The 19,294-nt window shown below is 44.7% G+C and overlaps 1 protein-coding gene and 1 long non-coding RNA gene across 10 annotated transcripts in view; one reads left to right on the top strand and one right to left on the bottom strand.

The window, feature by feature from the left end:
• Positions 1–19,294, top strand: part of AUTS2 (activator of transcription and developmental regulator AUTS2) — a 785,653-nt gene that overhangs the window by 690,089 nt on the left and 76,270 nt on the right. The gene's annotated exons all lie outside the window — the stretch shown is intronic.
• On the bottom strand, positions 640–9,957 carry LOC137485576 (uncharacterized). The gene is made up of 2 exons (XR_011005373.1): positions 9,561–9,957; positions 640–1,901 (listed from the first exon to the last, which is right to left on the bottom strand). It is a non-coding gene; the product is annotated as an uncharacterized lncRNA (long non-coding RNA).

Raw genomic sequence — 19,294 nt, 5'->3', positions numbered from 1 at the left:
CCAGGGACTGTTTTAAGGGTTTTGTGGAGCTGAACATCTGCTCATCAAGGGGAGGTTGTTGGGTGGTGAAGGTGCTCTTTGGGCCTGGGAGTGGAGGGTTAAAACCCTGGGATCTGTCCTTTGCAGAAGACTAGAGGCACCACCTCTGTCTTCTTAGGGAATGGGGAGAAAAGATGAATCATAACAATTTGCCCAAAGTTTAATCTCCTCTAATTTAGGCAAAGTTGTAATCTTGGTGTTCTGCACACAAGAAAAACAAGTGTTAGATGATAAGTGAGATTTTCTACAGCTTTTAGCACTGACCTGCATCTCCCCCCTAGGAATTTAATGGGAATGTGCCAGATAATGTCTATAGAAGGCCAAATATTTGTAAAATGAAGTTAAACGTTCTTTTCATTCTGTGTGCATAGCGGGATCCCCAGTGAAGAGGTGAACCTGCAGGACTAGGAGTCACAGCACTGACCTCTGGTTCCAGCTATCCTGCCAGGGTGTCTGTTTGGCACAGAAGGATCTGGAGTAGCCTCAAACCTGAAAGGGAGGTTCCCAACCCTTCAAGATTTGGGGGTGCTGAAGTCCCATCCTCAACAATCACTGCCTTTGAATCCAATGTTGTGTATTTTAATATACAATATGCTCTGCTGAGGCTGGGTACAATTATCAGTATTTATTCCAAGACGCCTGGGGAGATTTTTTTTTGTCAAAAGACAAAGCAACAGTAGTTCCACAGTATGCAAAATACAGACCTTTGTATTGCAAGTGAAATATTTAGATAGGAATCATTACTGAGTCCTTTTACAGCAACCTTGCCAGGGAAAGAGAGAGAGAGGGCTGGGAAAGAAAACACAAAGGAGGTAATAATATCTGATTAGCCAAGCAGCTGAAGAACTGATGGGGATTGTGAAGCCTATCAAGGCATCATGACTTTCCATGTGAGTGACATTCCGCAGCGGGAAGCAGCCACCAGCAGAGGAGCTGCTCCTGAATATTCCCCTTAGGACTTGTCTTTTATTGGTAACCTTGCAGTATCCTTTGCTGGAGCTCTGTGTTCCAGCAATTCGGGCACTTGGCTCCAGGGTGTCGCTGACAGCCCCCGCCGGGGCTGAGCCCTCACCGGGGCACTCGGTGGCCGTGCAATGGGGGCAGATATTTCACAGCTGTCCTCTGTCACTCCATGTCTTTTCAAGGCTGACACTGTTGCAGTGACCTGGACAATGCCTGCCATGTATTTTGTGAATTATTGGAGCAGTATCTTTTGGATGCAGTGCCCAGTGGAACATTGTGTGTCTCATTTCCACCAGAGCAATGCCGGCATTCGGAGGAATCACTTATAATTTAAAGCTCTATGCCAGAGAGAAGACTCCATCCCTTTATTTTATAGGATTTTTGAGATATAACCAAAAGTGCTAAGCAGCCATAGGAACTGTGGTTCTGTCACTGGAGAAGGCTACAAGGAGGCTTGTCCATATCTTGTTGGCTGTAGCTGTTGTTTCCTTGTTTAATATCCTTGAGGGTTCTGGTATCCACAGGTACTTTTCTTTTTCCCCTCCTTAAGGATGCATTCGGATGTGAGGGTTGTTTTGCCTTCCTTAGAGCATCACCACAGCAGCAGCTGGGACACCAAGCTGCAGTTTGGTCCTTCCTCAAATCTGTGGTGATAGTTCCTTAACTGGAAGAGGGTCAAGGCAACACTGCTTTGTCAAGACTGGGCCAGCAAAGATGCTCTCCACAGCAATTTGCACATTCACTTTTTTAGTAGTGTGCTCCTTCTTCAAAACCAGCTTCTCGTGTCACTAATAAAGCCATCTTAGATTTGAGCAAAGAGGATTCCAGCTGAATCCTGTAGTAAATCAGCTCTTTCAGGAGAGAAAAATCAGAGAATTGTCCTTGCTGAGTACTTAGACCTGGAGAAGGGAACATGAACTTGATGTTGATGACAGTGAGATTACATTCCAGCTGCTCTTTACTTACTTTCATTTCTAGTATCAGTGGATATCATAGATTTAAACTTTCAGATTTCATGGCACCAGGTAGGATCTAGTTTAGAGCATAGCATACAATATGTGAGCTGTAAGAAATAGGGCTCCAGCTTCCTGCAGCTGGAGGAATTGGCTATACCAACTTAATCTGAGTCCACCTCCCACAGAGAGGATATAGGAATGAAATGAAAAGTATATGTAAAGTTTTGTGTATTTATTACTTTTTAAAAACACTTTTCATGGGTAAAATCTGTCTTTAATGATGCATTCAAACTGTGATGCTGAGAAGTATTGCATAGCTAATGCATTGGTTTGTTTTTGTTTATTCTGCAGAAATGATGGAATTTCATTTTTTAGCAAAATTACCAGGGCTCTTTTATTATTCACAGGGCTTTAAACGCATGACAGGGGAATGCTAAGTCCTCAAGGATTTTAATACCAGCTTCTCTGCGAATCTAAACTGGTTTTCCAGCCCACGACTTGGTGGGCCACAGGGGTTTTTCCTGGAGTGTAATACGCATTTAAAGCTTCTTATGGATGGCTACGTCTGCAAATAAGCTCAGGAAGGAGAAGAGGGAATGCATTGTGTTATCTGGAGCTGAGCAGGGAGAGATTAGCACAGGAGAGAGCTGAACAAGAGGTGTGACAGCTGAGCAGGCGGGGGTGCTGGCTCCCAGGTACCACAGACACGGGCAGTTTCTGCAGGATCACCGAGGCAGGCTCCAGCCTTCACTCATCATTAGGAGTGAGGCAACTTCTGCCTCCCTGGCTGGCTTTTTATGAATTGCAAAGAAGGAAAATACCAAGTAGCGAAGACTGTGTGTATTTAATTCCTGAGTAACATTGGGGTTTATTTTATTTGCCCTTTCATTTCTCCTCTGAATGCTTTTAGGAAATAAATGCAGTGCATTAGGCTGGATTCAGCTAGGCAATGAATGTCTCAGTGTGTGTAATGTACAGCTCTGAGACAGAGATGTTGTTTTAGACACCCAGGATCCAAGTTAATCGGGAAAGCTCTTAGGCAATGCAGTAATATAAAAAAGCAACACTGGAATTTCTCAATTATACATTTTTAAGGAAACTTACAGACTTCCAGTTTTTCTGCAAGACTGGCATGAGGGGAGTTTGGGTTTCCACCTCCTTTCCAAGCTCATATGCCACATAGCTTTCCTGAGCTCACCTGATTTCCACATTTGGTCTAAAATTAAGGAAATCAAAACCTGTGATTACATGATTTGAGTTCCCTTATTAGTCACTAATACAAGCTGATGGATGACAAGTCTACAGCGGTGCCAGCAGGCCCCACATCATGGCCATGCACAGCCCCACGTGCTGGAGTGCCTTGGAGTGCTGCTGTAGTTCATGTGTACAGAATTTATACTTTATTTAAAACTCAGGCAGTAGAAATGATTTAGTGAAATCCACTGCTTTTGGAAGCTGCTGCCATGCTGGAGTACGTGCTTGAAACTTTCTAAAAATATTTGCACATGCATATATTTAAATAAGGATGGATTTGTGACCTAGTAGAGCTGAAGTGGTGTGTGCCATTGCCAGGCAGGGCTTCCATGGCTTCTCCAGCCTTTCTGGGGCTCTTCCAGCCCCTCTGGACCACAGTGAAGGGAAGGGAATACCTCAAAGGTGTGATAGCATGTGGGACAGCAGCCAGCTTGTCCAGGAGTCCTGGACCTCCCCTGGCACTTTGTGAAGCCAAATTCCCAGCACTTCCATGGGTGTCCGTGCTGGGCCACAGCTGAGCGAGGGAAGGGATGGATGTGTGTGTGACAGGAGCTGATGTGGCACGGGGAAGCCTCCTGAACATGAGCAGCTGTGCTGTCCAATGTTTAAAATCTGTCTCTAGACCAAGTCACCCTCATCACTGCATAATGTGGCCAGTTAAACAGTAGGCATTGTGGCAAAAATACTTTCTATTTCATATTAAGTCTTTTAAATTCATGCCTATTTTTCAATTCTTTTCTTTTAAAGGGTGACCATTGTCTAGTGTGCTGTAGGGATGAATGACAGGAACAGTTAACTCAATAGACTTGGGTATTTAAGGCACTTGGGAGGTGGGTGTGAGCCAAGGCAATGTGACACTGATGTATTCCCTGAAATCTGGCTTAGGGAGAGGAACCTGGCTTCATGGACAAATCCCACACTTGGAATGTTTCTTTCCACTCTGTGGCTGACTCTGGTGAGCTGCAAGGCCTCATCAGTCCTGCCAACAAGGCCAGGAACAGAGGCATTGGGCTGCCACAGCTCTGGTGGACACAGGGCTGACCTCAGGATGTCCTGGACATGGGGGATGGGGATCCTGGCACTACCAAGGCATTTGTAATTGTCTGACACCAGCAGTGTAGAAGAAATTGGGTGCATGGTTACTAATGAGAGAGATTTAATTTCACCTGGGCTTCAGAAGAACACGAGGAGCTGGGCCCCGTTGCCATTAGTGACACATCTGAAGAGGCTGGTTGTGCCTGGTCTGTCCAAAACCTGAGTTATTGTTCGTTGAGTGACTTTGGCCTGATCTCACCAGATCCTTGGACGTGCTGAGGTTTCTTCATTTCCATGACTCCAAGAGCACGGTGTAGGATGGATACTCTGCAGGGAGGTCCAACCTGCAATTTAGGGCTGCTGTATCTGTAGCCCGGTCAAAAGCAAGATGTGTTCAAAAGCCCAGGAGTAAAGCCAGTATTGTGGTGCTTTTGCCCTAGGCAGGTGCACAAAGAATGAGAAGTTTCTTGCTGAGTGTTTATTCCCCCAAGCAGGATTTTGCAGATGTGGGCAAACCGAATCCCTTCTTTCATCTGCTTAAAAGACCTATAAAAGAGCTGTCTAGTGTTTTACAGAATTGCAGTGTAATTCCAAATCTGCTGCAGACATGCTGCATCCTCTCAGAAGAGTTTTATCTGGTGGTTTAATGTTGGTTTTCACCCAAGTGTGATTTATTTATAGAATCAGAGTTACAGGATGGTTTGGGTTGGAAAGATCTGTAAAGCTCATCCCATTCCATCCCCTCCATGGGCAGGGACACCCTCCACTGTCCCAGGCTGCTCCAAGCCCCGTCCAGCCTGGCCTTGGGCACTGCCAGGGATCCAGGGGCAGCCCCAGCTGCTCTGGGCACCCTGTGCCAGGGCCTGCCCACCCTCCCAGGGAAGGATTTCTTCCCAATATCCCATCCATCCCTGCCCTCTGGCAGTGGGAGCCATTCCCTGTGTCCTATCTCTCTAGCCCTTTTCCCTCTCCAGCTCTCCTGGAGCCCCTTTAGGCCCTGGCACAGGCTCTGAGCTCTCCCTGGAGTCTTCTCCTCTCCAGGTGAGCACCCTCAGCTCTGCCAGCCTGGCTCCAGAGCAGAGGGGCTCCAGCCCTCAGAGCATCTCCATGGCCTCCTCTGACACCTATTTGACACTTACCCAAGTTTATAATGACATGCACATACACACACAGATGAATATCAACAAGACCTAAAGGCACAGAGCAAATTCAACCCCAGCTCAGCTGCAGCCTGCTGGAAGTTGTTGAACTTTTATAGAAAATCAGTCACAGCTCTGCAATTTCATGCTTTATCATTTTTGTTACATGTGTGAGGGAAATTATAAACCTTGTAATTTCTCTCTTACTATATAAAAAGCTTTAGATAACATCAAGATATGGAAATAATACAAAGTAAGATGCCTCGATACATTAATGAACAAGATCTAAAATAGGCAGTGTTCACCTCGATGGCATGGAAAGGAAAAAAGAAAAATCCAGCTCTGATTGTGAGTATTAAAAAGCCTGGGTGAGGGGAGAAAAAATAGTATAAGAAAAAAGCTTGGAAAAGAGGCTTGGAAATGTAAGGCAAATCAGAATATGCTTCAAATACAAAAGACTTTGTTCCTGTCTTATTGTAAAAAACATAACAATTGGTAGGTGGTTTCTGGCAATGGGGTTCCTGCCTTCAGACACCTGCAGAACTGTGTGCCAGGGCTGAGGTCTGACCTTAGCCAGGGCATCTGTGTGTCCCTGTCCCCACTGCCACCTCCACCAGCTCCAGAGAGTCCCACCAGCCACACCCCATCTCATCCAAAAAGATGGGTTGTTTTTTTTTTTCAGCTCTCCTATTGAAGATCTAAGCCTGGTACAGGAGTATTTACATGTGTGGAATATTTGCCTGGAGCAGTTCTGTGCTGCCGTGTCCTTCTGGAGCCGTGCACATGGTGATGCTCTAGAGGCTTTGTGCTGCTGCAGGGTGGGATGTGCCTTCCCTGGCTGTGTATTCTGGTCTGTCCCTCACTTCTCAAAATGTGAGTCCAGTATTTGAAGACCAGGCTTTTAAAACTGGCATCTAATTCAGTTTTATCTGACTAAATTAAATCACCGGATCAAAGCCATTGAGCAAATAAGGACATATATTTGATTCTTTAAAGTATGGACTTTCCTTTATCAATCTTAAAAGTATGGTGGTGTTTTGGTCTTTTCTAATATTAATGATCCCGTGATTCTATGTTTATGTGCAAAACTTTCTGTGCTTAAATTCAGTGTGTGAGTTTCTAGCACAAGGCCTGTAGATTAATTTCAACTGCATTTTTTTCAAAAGTAATGTCTAAACATTACCTGTCTACCTGTGGTAATTCACTGGCTCAAACTCTACCTTTCATTGGCTAAGTTTCCCTTTTCAGTCACGTTTTAAAACTGTATTATTTAATCATAAAACAATGGACCCTGTTCGTATTTCTGGTTCTTTCTGACTGCTCTTCCCTCTGATGGGTTAAGCAAAGAGATGCTTCTTCCCAGAACACCAAATTATTGGAGTGGGCAGCATAAACTGTGTGTTAGCACACGTGGGAAGCTAGGATGAGGGAGAAGGAAAAATATTTTCTAATACCTGCAGCCTACAGGAAAGTTGGAGAGGGACCTCTTGCAGTGATAGCACAAAGTGGAATGGCTTTAAACTGAAGAAGGAGAGGTTTGAATTGGATATTAAGAAGAAGTTGTTCCATGTGTGGGTGGGCAGGCCCTGGCACAGGGTGGCAAGAGAAGCTGTGGCTGCCCCTGGATCCCCGGCAGTGTCCAAGGCCAGGCTGGACAGGTCTTGGAGCAGCCTGGGACAGTGGAAGACGTCCCTGCTCATGGTAGGGGCTGGAACAGAATGGGCTTTAAGGTGCCTTCCAACCTTCCAATATCTTAGGGATGGTGGAAATGCAGGGGAGGAGAAAAGGCAAAGAGAGTTTTTAGTTAATTAGCTTTAGCCCTGTGGGTCTAAGCTGGTAGCAAAGCTGAGGGTACATCCCTGGGATGTACCAAATCCTCAATTGCCCAGTTCTCCTCCTCTGCAGAGCTGCACTGGTGCGCTGGGAGCTGTACACGCAGCAAAGCCTATTCTGTGAAAGCTTTACTGCCAAAAATAAACCTCATTGGGATTCCTGAGATGGCTGCTGTCAAGGAAAGTAAAATTTGGAGCTTTAAGCATGTGAGCAGTGTCATTTTAAAAAGTCTGTTCAGCAAGGAGATAAACAGGGATTAGCCTCACAAGCTGCTCTAACTCTCCTACATGCAGGGAGGGGCAGTGCTGGGGCAGGTGGGGCTGGGCTGTGTCCAGTTGGCCAAATCCCAGTGGTGCTGCTGTGGGAGCAGGCAAGGCCACCCTGGGAGTGTGCAGGGCTGTAGCTGTCCTGTTGGCTGTGAGGATGGACCCTCCCCAGAGTGGCTCCTGAGCCATTTCCCCCAGTCTGGCTGTGCTGAGCTTTCTGGGGGCAGAGTGGGAGGGGCTGTGTTGGGCTGGGATGAGCATCTTCAGCCCAGGGGTTGTGCCACAGCCATGCTACTGACAGGAGCACCCTGAGAGCTAGGAACTACCTGGGACCTGTTACCTCACACCAGCTGAAAAGACAAAACCAAACCGACCCAGAAAACTACCTTATAGTTTATCTTTTCCAGAACAACCTTACTCTTTGCAATTCCATCACCTGGAAAACTCCCTCTCTTCATAGGTACTTTGTCTTACTGACTATGCAGGTTCCTCTCTATGGGAATTCCTTCCATCATGTTTTCCTCCAAGTTTGCTTTATGGGTGCAAACCATAAGTTTTTGGTGTAGTTGTTGGATAAGTTGTTGGACCCTGAAAGACCTCTCTGAAAATGCTTCAACAGAGATACTAAATCAGCAGCAGCCTCTTGCCACTGCAAAGAACTGCCAGGTACATCCTGAAAGCAGTTCCTTCCTCTAGAACAGTTCCAACAACATCATTAAGAAAAAAATCTTGTCCTTTGTACTTCCTCCCCCCTCCATACATGCACATATCTTGTAGTAAATTCATTTTTCAGTCTTGACTTTGTGCAAACACAATGTTGTGCTGCAAGCATTAAAAGGCAATTTAGTACTCAAAGGATTAAAAGCTCATGTTAAATTGAAGACTACACTTGGCATAAACATTAAAAATTGACAGAACACCCTACACATTAACTGCACCAGGGCTCCATAATTAGCATTTAAAAGTAAAACATCATTTCCTTACTGTTTCCTACTTACTCATTTATAATGCATTTATTATAATTCGGACGTGAATATGAGGCTTTCCTCTATTGTCAGTTAGTAAATAAAGAAAAAAACCCTACTCCTGCTGGAAACAGGGGCCTGCACACAAGGACTGGGGGATGAATGGTTTGTTAATCCAAATCTCAAATGCATGATGAATCAGCAGTGACTAACTAACCTCATTCCACGTCTAATTCTCTTCCTGAGCATCCATGGAGAAAGCTCGGGCTCAGCAGCACCAGCTTCCACTGGCATCAGCATAGGGAACATGGAATAAACTCTACTTCTTGGGATTTGGATGTATTGTGTTGGATGTAGTGCTGTGCAATGTGGGAAAATAGATATACGGTCCATCCTGTAATGTGGAAAATTCACTGCAGATTGAAATTTGAATGCAAAAGGAAAAGAATAAGGAAGCCAATCTCATTAGGGAAGCGGAAAAGAGGGACTATCAGAAATTAAAGGGATAGCTCTTTGTTGACTTGTGTTATTTTGGGATGAGATGGTGTTTTGTTCATCCATACTCGTCCAGACCTTGTTTGGTCTTTTGGGCTTTTGGAAGGTAAGGTGGCCAAGTGCTGGGTTCCAGTGTACTTCTGTGCTTGATTTAAATCATGCCCCATCTTCGGCTGACCTGGCACTGCCTGTGGAACACCTGGCCTGAGGCTTTCTTCTCATCCCACATCCCCTGAGCAACTCCACTTTCCTGTACTTCCAACTAATCTATCTGGCTTCAGCCAAACCTTCTCTTCCATAGCTCTAGACTCACTGATAGAACTTTAATTAGGCTGTTTAAATCAGCCTGGGTACCATTTGGTCAAGATCCCAATTTGCCAAAGAAAGTCTCCACCTGCAGACCTGGATCAATGGGCAGAGGTTCTTCCTCTCCAGCCCAAAGGAGATCTCTGCTGTTCACAGCAGCCCCCTTCAGCTGTGTCTGGCTTTCCACTGGTGCTGCAGATCAGGTCAAACCCTGGCCCAGATCTTGGGTTTGCAGATGCCCCACATTCAGAGCTGTGAGGAGGGGGCTGGCCGCACCACTTCTGAGAAAACCCACCACTGCCAGCTCACCTCTAGAAACAAGGCGACATGCAAATGATCTTGCAGAAACCTCAGCATTGCCTCTGCACGGCCTGCTGACATGATGAATCTCTTTTTGTTCCTGCTCTGAAGCCTCACATCATCTCCACGTCCTCCGGGGTCGCTGCTGTGTGGAAGACAAGACCACGTTTTGTTCAGGCCCTGTGAAATGCAATTAGAAGCCCCTCCACAGCCAGCAGGAGCTGAAGTTAAAAGGAGAGAGAGGGGAAGAAAGGGACCTCCCCGCTGGCCAGCAGTGTGCTGGCTTTGAAGTCCTGGGCCATCTTTTGTGTCCCCGCTCCGAGGGCCTTTAATCAGGACCTTTGCCTTGTCATTCGGGGGGGACAGTCCCCACACAGTTGGTGGGGTTGTCCCTGTGTGTGCCAGGAAGAAAAGTCTTTGTCAGAAATTTCCACTGACCCAAGCACTTTGTTTCTTTGTCTCTCCCAGACGACGTTTGAACTAAAAAGAAGACCAAAACTCTTGTCTGTGCTAACAGTATTTTAATAGGGAGCCCCGGTGACTTCGCGGAGCCTCCCTGCCAGGCCCAAGGCAGAGACCGGGCCTTTGGTCTGAAGGCCTCTTAAAATAAAACCAGCTCAGGCAGCTTTTTATAACCTTCTTCTCTGTCTGTGTCCTGGGTGACACAAAGAGGCTCAAACCATAATATTGCAACGTGCTGCTAAGGAAAAATACTTCATTCTCATATTATGTAATACTGGATAGACAGAACCCGGAACGGTGAACATCTTATTTTTTGTTGTCCGCACAGCAGCGAGTTACAGATCAGCTAAAACTCCCCAGATAAATGGCCATAACCCCAAGCATGAGGCACATTCTATAAATTTGACAGAGCTGGAGGCACTAAGCTGGCCAGCCCCGTGTCCCAGCCCCAGTGATGGACTGCACAGCCCTGGGGCAGCTGCTGCAGCTGAGATGACACAGGGCTGAGTAGGAATGATCTATACTCTGTTTTCTGTAGCACTTTACACATGAACAAAATGCTCCACTGAAATGCTGAGAATGATACTAAAATTCAGGTTGCCAGTGTTTTACTCATGAAGAATCTATTTGAGCTACTTTTTAAGGAGATTTTTATGTATCTGTTGCAGTCTCACTTTTCTATTGAAATATGTACACCTAGACTCATAACTATGACTTTTATTCCTCAGAAAGAGGCATAAAATAGTACTCAGTGCTTTTTAAAATTATATAAAATATTTCTAAAATAACTCTTCCTTCCCAGTTAAACATTATCTCCTTACCTATTTTCCCATTTACTTTTTGATATGCTGCAGCTTTTTTCCAACCTTAAATCAGTTCCACTTTAGAAAAAGTAAACTCCTGGAAAAGGAGGGGGAAATGAGAAAATTTTATAGGAACAAATAGATTAATAACTAATGGTGGTGAGATCTGGCAGCCTTACTTACAGATGTGTGTGGAGTAGAATGTCACTGTATTATCAAAGCAGGTTAAAGTTGTATCACAGCTCTCGTGTATTTTATTAGATTCTCAGAGCACACCTCCTCCAGTAATGCCTGGAATAATCCAGGCTGGATATAGATCAGTTGATTAACTGCACCTCAGCAACAATAGCTCAGCTTTGTATAATTTTTACTCTTTCAGCTTCCTCTTCATGACCTCCCCATCATTCATTAGGATTTGTTTATTTTGTATTTGTCCCTTCCTTCTTGTAGGGTCGAACAGCGATTTTGAAGCAAAGGCCAAGCCTTCATCCCTGTGGATCCTGCAGGTGTTCCATCCCGCTGAGGGAGCGTTACCTTAGAACAGGAACACCCCTGCCTGCTCCTGTAGCACAGTAACAACAACACAGGGTTATGTGCAGCTGTAATTACACGGCTGAGACGTTAATTACTGATAGAGAGACTCCCCAGTTTGCCTGTGACTCAGCTGTACTGGCTTTCACCAGGTTACCCGTGTGTTTCTCGCTGGTTTTGCTCTCTCAGTAACTGAGCCTTGCAAAGGCTCTGTCCCTTATCCAGCCAAATTTATACAATGGTGCTGAAGTCTGAATGCCAGAGCAGCCCCATTAGCTTCAAAAGGACTTATTTTTGTTAAAAGTTAAGCAGATATTTAAGTGCTTTGCTAGCTTAGGGTCAAAGTGTTCAGCACCTTGTTGGACTGTGTCTTACCTACCTCCTCATTAAAGATACATCAGACCAGTTGGCTTGTCTTTATCAAGCAGAGAGGTGCAGCCAATTGACTTTATGTGACAGCTAAAAGTGAAGGAGATCAAGGAAGCTTGAGAGACAAAGAAGTTAGGTTTTGTTAGAATCTTAAATGAAAGAAAAATAGCGTTTGGCGAGCTACTGAAAATTGTTTCTTACTGAAAATTGTGTCAGAAGGATTTTATTTTCCAAGGCCTTTTGACTAGGACTTTTGGAGAGATTTCAGTTTGTGGAGGTTGGACTAGGGCAGAATTGATCTGCTTATTTTGTTGTTGCCTTTTTTGTTTTGGGTGTGGTGTCCTTGGACAGAGCTTTGAGTGCAGACTCCTGCAATCCAAGGTGAGGATGCACAGAAGAATTGGGAGCCTTGGTGTAAGTGTTAGTGAGGCTCTTGCATCATTCTTACCAGGGGATTAGAAACAGCAAAGTGCCTGGTGGGCTTAATACTGAGTGCAACTAGGCAGGCAATTTACAGGAGATCAGCTCTATGGCTGAATCATCTCCAGTGATAACCAGGCAGGAATTTTCTCCTTTAGCCACAGCATTAGCTTGATAGTTCTCACGATACGAATTATAAGGTCATTTGCATTTATATTCCTGCTAATGATTATATGAGGAAATAATTTGTTTTCAACACAACACTGTGCCTGTGCTTTCCCTCGTGCTGTAAGGTCAGCACCTGTGTGTGATGGACCCGTGGGTTCCACAGGAGGAAGCTGTGAGGTCCTGGATGGGGTTCTGCTCTCACCAGAGGGTCAAACAGTGGAGGAAACTGGGCAGCCTTCAGTTTTTGTCACTACCTGCACTGGTCTTGATTGATGTTCCTCCTCTGGGGAGTGGGAAGCAACCATATTCTCTGTCTCCTGTTGATTGTCCTGCCCCTTGGGCTGCAGGGACCCTCTTCTCCCCTCTGCCTGTGCTGTTCCTCGTGCCGTGAGACCCCTATGAAAAGCTTTTTCAAGCAGTGGAGTGAGTTGGTGCAGGGGAGATGTGCCAACACCAGGAGCCTGTGGACCCCCAGGATGATGGCCAAGGTGTGTTTCCCGAGAGGTGGAACAGAGATATCCCTCAGGTGATAATGGCCCCTGCTGCAGGGCAGAGCTGGGGTCCCCTGAGGACAGCTGCATTTTGGGCTGATTTTAGGCAATTTTTCCCTTACTTGATGCCCATTTCAGCAGCCCTCGTTGTGAAATTAGACGTCTCTCTTTCCCTGAGCCAGAGGTTTGCACAGGGAACTGCCCAGGTTCCTCCCATCACTTTTCCCCAGAGGAGGTGACTTTTTCTTCCTAGACCTTCTTTTCTACATCCCGAAGCTGAGATGCAACCAGAAAATTCTTTTCTTAATAAAAATCCAGCAGAAACTGAAACTGTGCAGGGTCAGGTTTACATTTTCCCTTCTAAGGCCCATCAGCAGTAGATGGGTTTTTCTACCAGACCCAGCTATCAAAGTGTTCTGCAAGGAAATATCCCTGGTGGTAATTTCAGGCTCAATGAACTCCAGCATATATTTGTGATTTCCCCATTATGATGACATCAGGGTGGAAACACGAGGCTGGGGACTCAGTGACAGCAGGCAGCTTTCCTGCCACTGCTCATTTACTGCCTTTTTGAGAGCCAGATCCTAAACACTCGAGTATTAACATGATTTCAGCTCTTAAGTAAAACTAAAGAAGTCTTTTCATCTTCCCATTGAGTGACGAGCTCCTTAAGTAGATCACAAGCTTTCTGCTGCTTTGTCTGAGTGAGGAGAAAAACTTTAATTGTTCCCATCTTCTAGTGCAGGTATTGATTAATTAAATGTATTTGCAAAGATCTTGGCCTACTTTCTTGCACCATCAAACAAGTACTTAATGACTATATTACTATGAAAATGGCTTTACTTTAAAGCATTGCATTGGAGCCCCTTTGTACTTTGCTTTCATTTCTTTTTTCTTTTTTTCTCTTATCCCATTATGAACAATAAAGTTTCTCCTGTTAATACAACACAGAGGAAGGGAAGGGAGGTGGAGAGGAGCTCTCAGTTGAGGGATCCCATCTGGACCAGGCTGGAGCTGTGGCATTGGGATGTCCCCAGGCAGGAGGATATGCTGCCAGCTGGGGAGGCTTTCTGCAAGTGCAGGCAGGTCAGGGAGCAAATGTTAGATGGTAAATCTGTATAATTTACTCTAATTTAGCATTTGGTGGGTAGAAATATGAATATGACTCACATGCTAAGAGGGAGAAGGCAGGTTTATGAGGAGCAGAACTAATAGGTCTGTGTGAGATAAAGAACACTGCCTCCCACCTCACTTAATCGCTTTCTTCCTTTGGGTCCCATTTGTAGAATCTCATTTATTTGCACTTTTCTACCTACCTGTAGGTCTGCCTCCTTCCATTTCACAGCCCTGTGCTCACCAATGTGTATCAGAGAATCCCAGAATGGGTTGGGTTGGAAGGGAGCTTAAAGCCCATCCAGTGCCACACCTGCCATGGGATGGGAACACCTTCCACTGTCCCAGGCTGCTCCAAGCCCCTCCAGCCCGGCCTTGGGCACTGCCAGGGATCAGCCACAGCTGCTCTGAGCCATCCATTCAGCCCCTCACCACCTTCACAGGGAAGAGTTTCTTCCTAATTTCCTGTCTAAATCTACCTTCCTCCAGTAAAGCCATTCCCCTTAGCACACGCTACATCCTGCACAAAGGCTCTGTATTTTGCACACTTGCTGAATGGCAAATTCACATCAATCTGCCTCAATTTACACTCACTGTCAGGGCCCCATAATGCCCTCAGGTTTTAAATGCATCTTCTCCTATACTATCCAGGATTTCTTGGAAATCCTACCTTTTCCTGGCCTCCAAATGCACCTGGAGTTGGTGTTGCTCAGCTTCTCCAGTTTGTACCTTGCCAGGCTATGAGATTGTATGAAATGCTTTCATTTTACAGCACTTTGAGCATTCATACAAAGTTGTTAAGATCTGACACCAATTTTATGCTTTCAATCTTGTTGCTTTTATCCCACCTGTCTTTGCCTGTACCTGCCAACATGTGCCAGCCAGGCCAGTGACCAAAGCCAGGCAGACTTCACTGCCTGCAATGACAAAGCATTTCTTGCTGAAAAAAAAGTGTTATTGCAGAACACTTCATAAACTGTAAATTTGGAATTAAGGCTTAGCATTTTATAGTACCAGCATCGGGAAGTCCCATGTCTCTAACTAAAATATGTGCCGTGGTGACAATAACACTTGGGTTTTATGCAATGCTGAAAGTTGAGGCACAAAGAAATTAAATGAAAACCCAACTGCCTTCAACACCAGGGGAAACCTGAAAATACACCCACAGCTGGCTGCTGGGTCACACTCACACCTGGAATAAAATGCATATTAGCAAGCTCTGCAGACCGGTAGGTTGAGGGCTGTGCTGCACAGGAGAGACTCAGGTCCCATGTTTGGGTGGAAGGAGTGGAGAAACACAGCTGAGTTGCTTAAAATAGCCAGAAAAGGACCCTTAGTCCTTTCTTGCCTTGTTCCCTTCACATTCACAAATGTTCATCTCTGTCTCTCCTTTTTTCCATCCTTCCTAGGGGCGATGACTGACAGATTAATATATGTCTAGCTACGTGTCTTAGAAATCAAAAGGAAGGTGCTGTCAGAATCGCTTGTCAGAAAATGAGATTAGGCACACTTGTCATTTGCTGAGGATTGCAGTCTTTCAGAGATAAGGTTGCATTTAATGAGTGTAAAAAGCCTCCTTGTGAAAAAGGGGGTGGTGCAGGAGAGAGAGAATGATTATTTTTCTGGTGTCAGCTGAGTGCTTTATCATATAACTTGATAGCGTGGCACCCTGGCAGGCACTGATAATGGCTGCTGGGGCTATTGCACCTCTTCAGCTGCTCTGCAGCTTCAAAAGTGATGACTTGTTACCTGCTTTTAAACTCCTCTTGGATGTCGAAACCCACTATCCTGGGGGAAAGAAGCAAAAGCATGTACAGTGTGTTTTAAAGAAAGACCTGTGAAAACACACAGCATAAAGGGAACGTGCTAAATGTATAGCCACTTTCCCCAGCAAACTAGAAAGAATACTCAGCGGGTTTCGGTGAAATATGGAACTTGTCTGACAAGTGAAGGATAACTAATGAGAAACAGAGCTGTATCCCACTGAAACCAATTGTGTTTTGTTATGGAAAATATTTATCAAGCCTTTTTTTTTTCATTTGTTGGTTCTCCTAACAGTGCCATAATAACTCCTCTTATGTATGTGATTCGGTTTCTCTCATATGCATCTCAGTTATTTAAATCTGCAGTGGGGTGGGTGTTTTTTGGTTATCAATTGGATATTATCATCTCGTACATGAATATTTTAGGTGAATGTTGCATTCATCAAAGTAATGGTCATTCTTTTGCCAAGTTAATGTCTTTGAATGGTTTAGAAGCTGGTTAAAGGTACAGATTTATTGTTCATAATATACTTTCTAAATATGAGCTGACAGTCAAAAATGGAATTTATCTGTTCAGCAGAAGAGCCCCTACATTAGCTATGTTTTTGCAACAGTATTTCTTGCCTTGGCATACCTCTTTGAAAATTATCCTTGGAAGAGGAGATTTCTGTCATATATTCTTCTCATCAAATGAGATGTGATTTTCATTATTTTGCTTGAATGTTAGAAAATGAAAGAAATTACTTGATTGGTTTATGGTGCTGATTCAGCATTTTCTGGACTAAAAATGACCTGGACGACAGAATGGGATTACAGCACACAATAATGGATGCTTTATTTGGTGATAAGAAAGTCTTTTCTTCTGACTGAGAAGAAGAGAATGAAAAATATTTCTCTTATTAGGTGATTCAGTACCCAGATATTGACAGACAAATTAATTTTAAATACTTCTTCAGTTGCAGAACGTGCTAGCAGGCAGAAATTAGGGGAGGATAATGGCCACAGCTTGAAAGTGGTGCATATATGAAGTGCACAACAGAAGTGCTGGTGGATGGGGAAGAATTTATTTTTTATCCTCTTACCCAGTGATAGGATCTTATGTTCCTGGTTACACTGCAGGGTGGATAGCAGCTCAGAGCCCAGCGAGGTCTCCAGGAGCTACATCCTGCCAACCAATGCTCCATGGTCTCTTTAGTAACTCAGAATTCAAACCCCAGGAAGGGTTTTAGAGGAAGAGATAAAATGCAGGCATTTTCTGATGGAAAAGTTACAGCCAGGATTCTCACCCTTCGTGGTGGTTGAAGGGAAGGAAAGATGCCTGTGGTGTTCATCTGAAGGATTTCACATTGTTTAGAGAAACCTGGGGGAGAAATGGCTTCATACATGTCGGGCAGTCAGGATTTGTCGTTGGTAAAGTGCCTGGGTTCAGAAAATTATCCACCCTCCCCAGGTGTGCAAATCTGGGCTAAATTCTGTCCTCGGAAGCAGTGGAGACAACTTAGTATTTTATAGGGCCAAGCTATAAGGATAGGGAAGAGAGAGCAGCCCTATTGTTCCCCGAGCCCCAGTTTTTATCTTTGTTTCCATTTGAAACCCTAATCATAAAACTGCCTGCAGAGCGGTTGCCTTGCTGTTCCTCTAAATGAGAATTCCAGCTTTTATGCTAATTCAGTTTCAGGTTTCTTTGAACCTGCAGTTTATGGGCCTCTGCTTAAAACTGCAATCTGTTCTGCATAAAAGAAGGGATTACAAAGGGGTTTAGTTTTGCAAATGCTGCAGAAAAATAAAAATAATAAAAAAGTTGCACTGTCATTAATATGTTCCTGCAGAAGTTTTCTGCTTTGTCAAATGAAAAGCGTTACTTACACGGGGATTTACCCAGAGATGTTCTACATCCAGAGCTCTGTTCCCTCAGAAAGGGACATTTGCTGATCGAGTCCCCCTCTCCCCAGTGCCCTGTCCCTGCTGGAGGGGACACTGAGGGAGCATTGCTGTCATGTGATGTGTTGGTGCTTGTCCCGGGGCCAGACTGCTCCCAGACATCCCCCCAAATCCAGCAGAACCCGTTCTCACCACCAGTTCCTTTTCCTGGCATCTCTCATGACCTTTTCATGGCCACAGCAGCGGTGATTTTGCTGTTGTTGAGGAGAACAGGTCCTTCTGCACCTCTCACAGTGCTGGAGTTCAAGCACCATCTGCGTGGGACATCATGCCGTGGCTTGCTGTTCACAGCCATACAACTCTGCTGATAGCACCATAAATTCTTTTCTTGGGGAAAGGGTCCTGCATGTCTTATCCAGTAATAGGCAAAATCTTGTATGTTTTCAAAGCATTATGGAGGGCTTTATAAGGCACCATAATCACGCTCCAAAGTCAGATACCATGGTGTCTTCTGGGAAGGTTAGCAACTTAATGGAAACATAAATGTTTCCAGACTTTGACAGAATACCAAAGTGTTGGAATATCCACTTTTCATGTTGCCAGGAAAAAAGCTGCAGAACCTTCCAGGTGAGGTGAGTTTTGCCATAAATAATTTAATCCAATATAATCTGCTGTAATTTCAATATTCGTTTGCTTCTTGTGCCAGAGATGGATAATTCTTCTTTGGAATTAATCTATGACTTGGAAACGAATGTCTGCTTCCCTGCCTGCTGTCTGGGCAGCTTTAGGTCATTTTAATAAAATACTTGGATCTGAAAACCTCTTCCAGAGAGTGAAAGATCTTGAAATTACTTTTGATCCAAGTTCAATGCACTTCATTTGGCTGTTGTTGTGGCAGAAACAAATGTCAACGCTGACAGAGACCACAGACAGAGGAAAAAAAATCCTGGCAAGGTCCCACATAGATAAGAGACAGAAGGTTTCAAAAACCTATCCAGGCATAACCTAAAGCACAGGAAAGTATTGTCAGGATGGGGGGAAGCTTGATCCAAAGGCATTCAAATCACTGTGGGGAGGAGGGGTCCCTTTTATTTAATTGGCTTTGAGTGAATTTCTGAACTCCAAATCTCTCATTCAGAATTGCTCAACGCATTTTGTCCATGTGTAATTTTGGAGCAGGAAAACAGAGGTCCTCCATTTATCTCTAAGGCATGAATAATGAACATAATGAGGCCCAGAGCCCTGCCAATAAACCCTCACAGCCCCAGGGAGATGGGCAGGTAAATGCATTTCTGATTGTGTGTGCTGCGATTTCAGGTGTGGTATGTGGTTAACATTGGAAAAATCCAGTACAGACAAGCCTGTTGTTTAATCCAGGCTAAATGTATCAAATTAAAGTCTTGTGAGGAACCTGGGCTTTAATTAGATCCGTTCTTACCATGTCAGGTTGTGGAAAGTCTTGACCAAGGTGCTCAAAGAATGCATGAGCTGCCACACCTTGGTACTGTGCATTTATTTCCTCGTTCAGGTACAGCCTCACCTCGGTCCATGGAGTCCCCAAGTGCTGATTGTACAGAGAACACTCTGCCAGCTTAATGCCTTTATCAATTTATTTTTGGTGGGGACTGGAAGCTGCACTCAAGCAACATCCATGCCCAATGGGCTGTAATGCCTTTTGGCCACTGCCCACTCTTGATTCCAGAGACCAGACCTGAAGCCATTTCTGCTGGGTTTCTAAGAGG

The sequence above is a fragment of the Anomalospiza imberbis genome, chromosome 20, assembly GCF_031753505.1.
Source record: "Anomalospiza imberbis isolate Cuckoo-Finch-1a 21T00152 chromosome 20, ASM3175350v1, whole genome shotgun sequence".
NCBI classification, from domain to species: Eukaryota; Metazoa; Chordata; class Aves; order Passeriformes; family Viduidae; genus Anomalospiza; species Anomalospiza imberbis.
The sequence above is the reverse complement of the archived record's forward strand: the minus strand, read 5'-3'. Positions and strand labels throughout refer to the sequence as shown.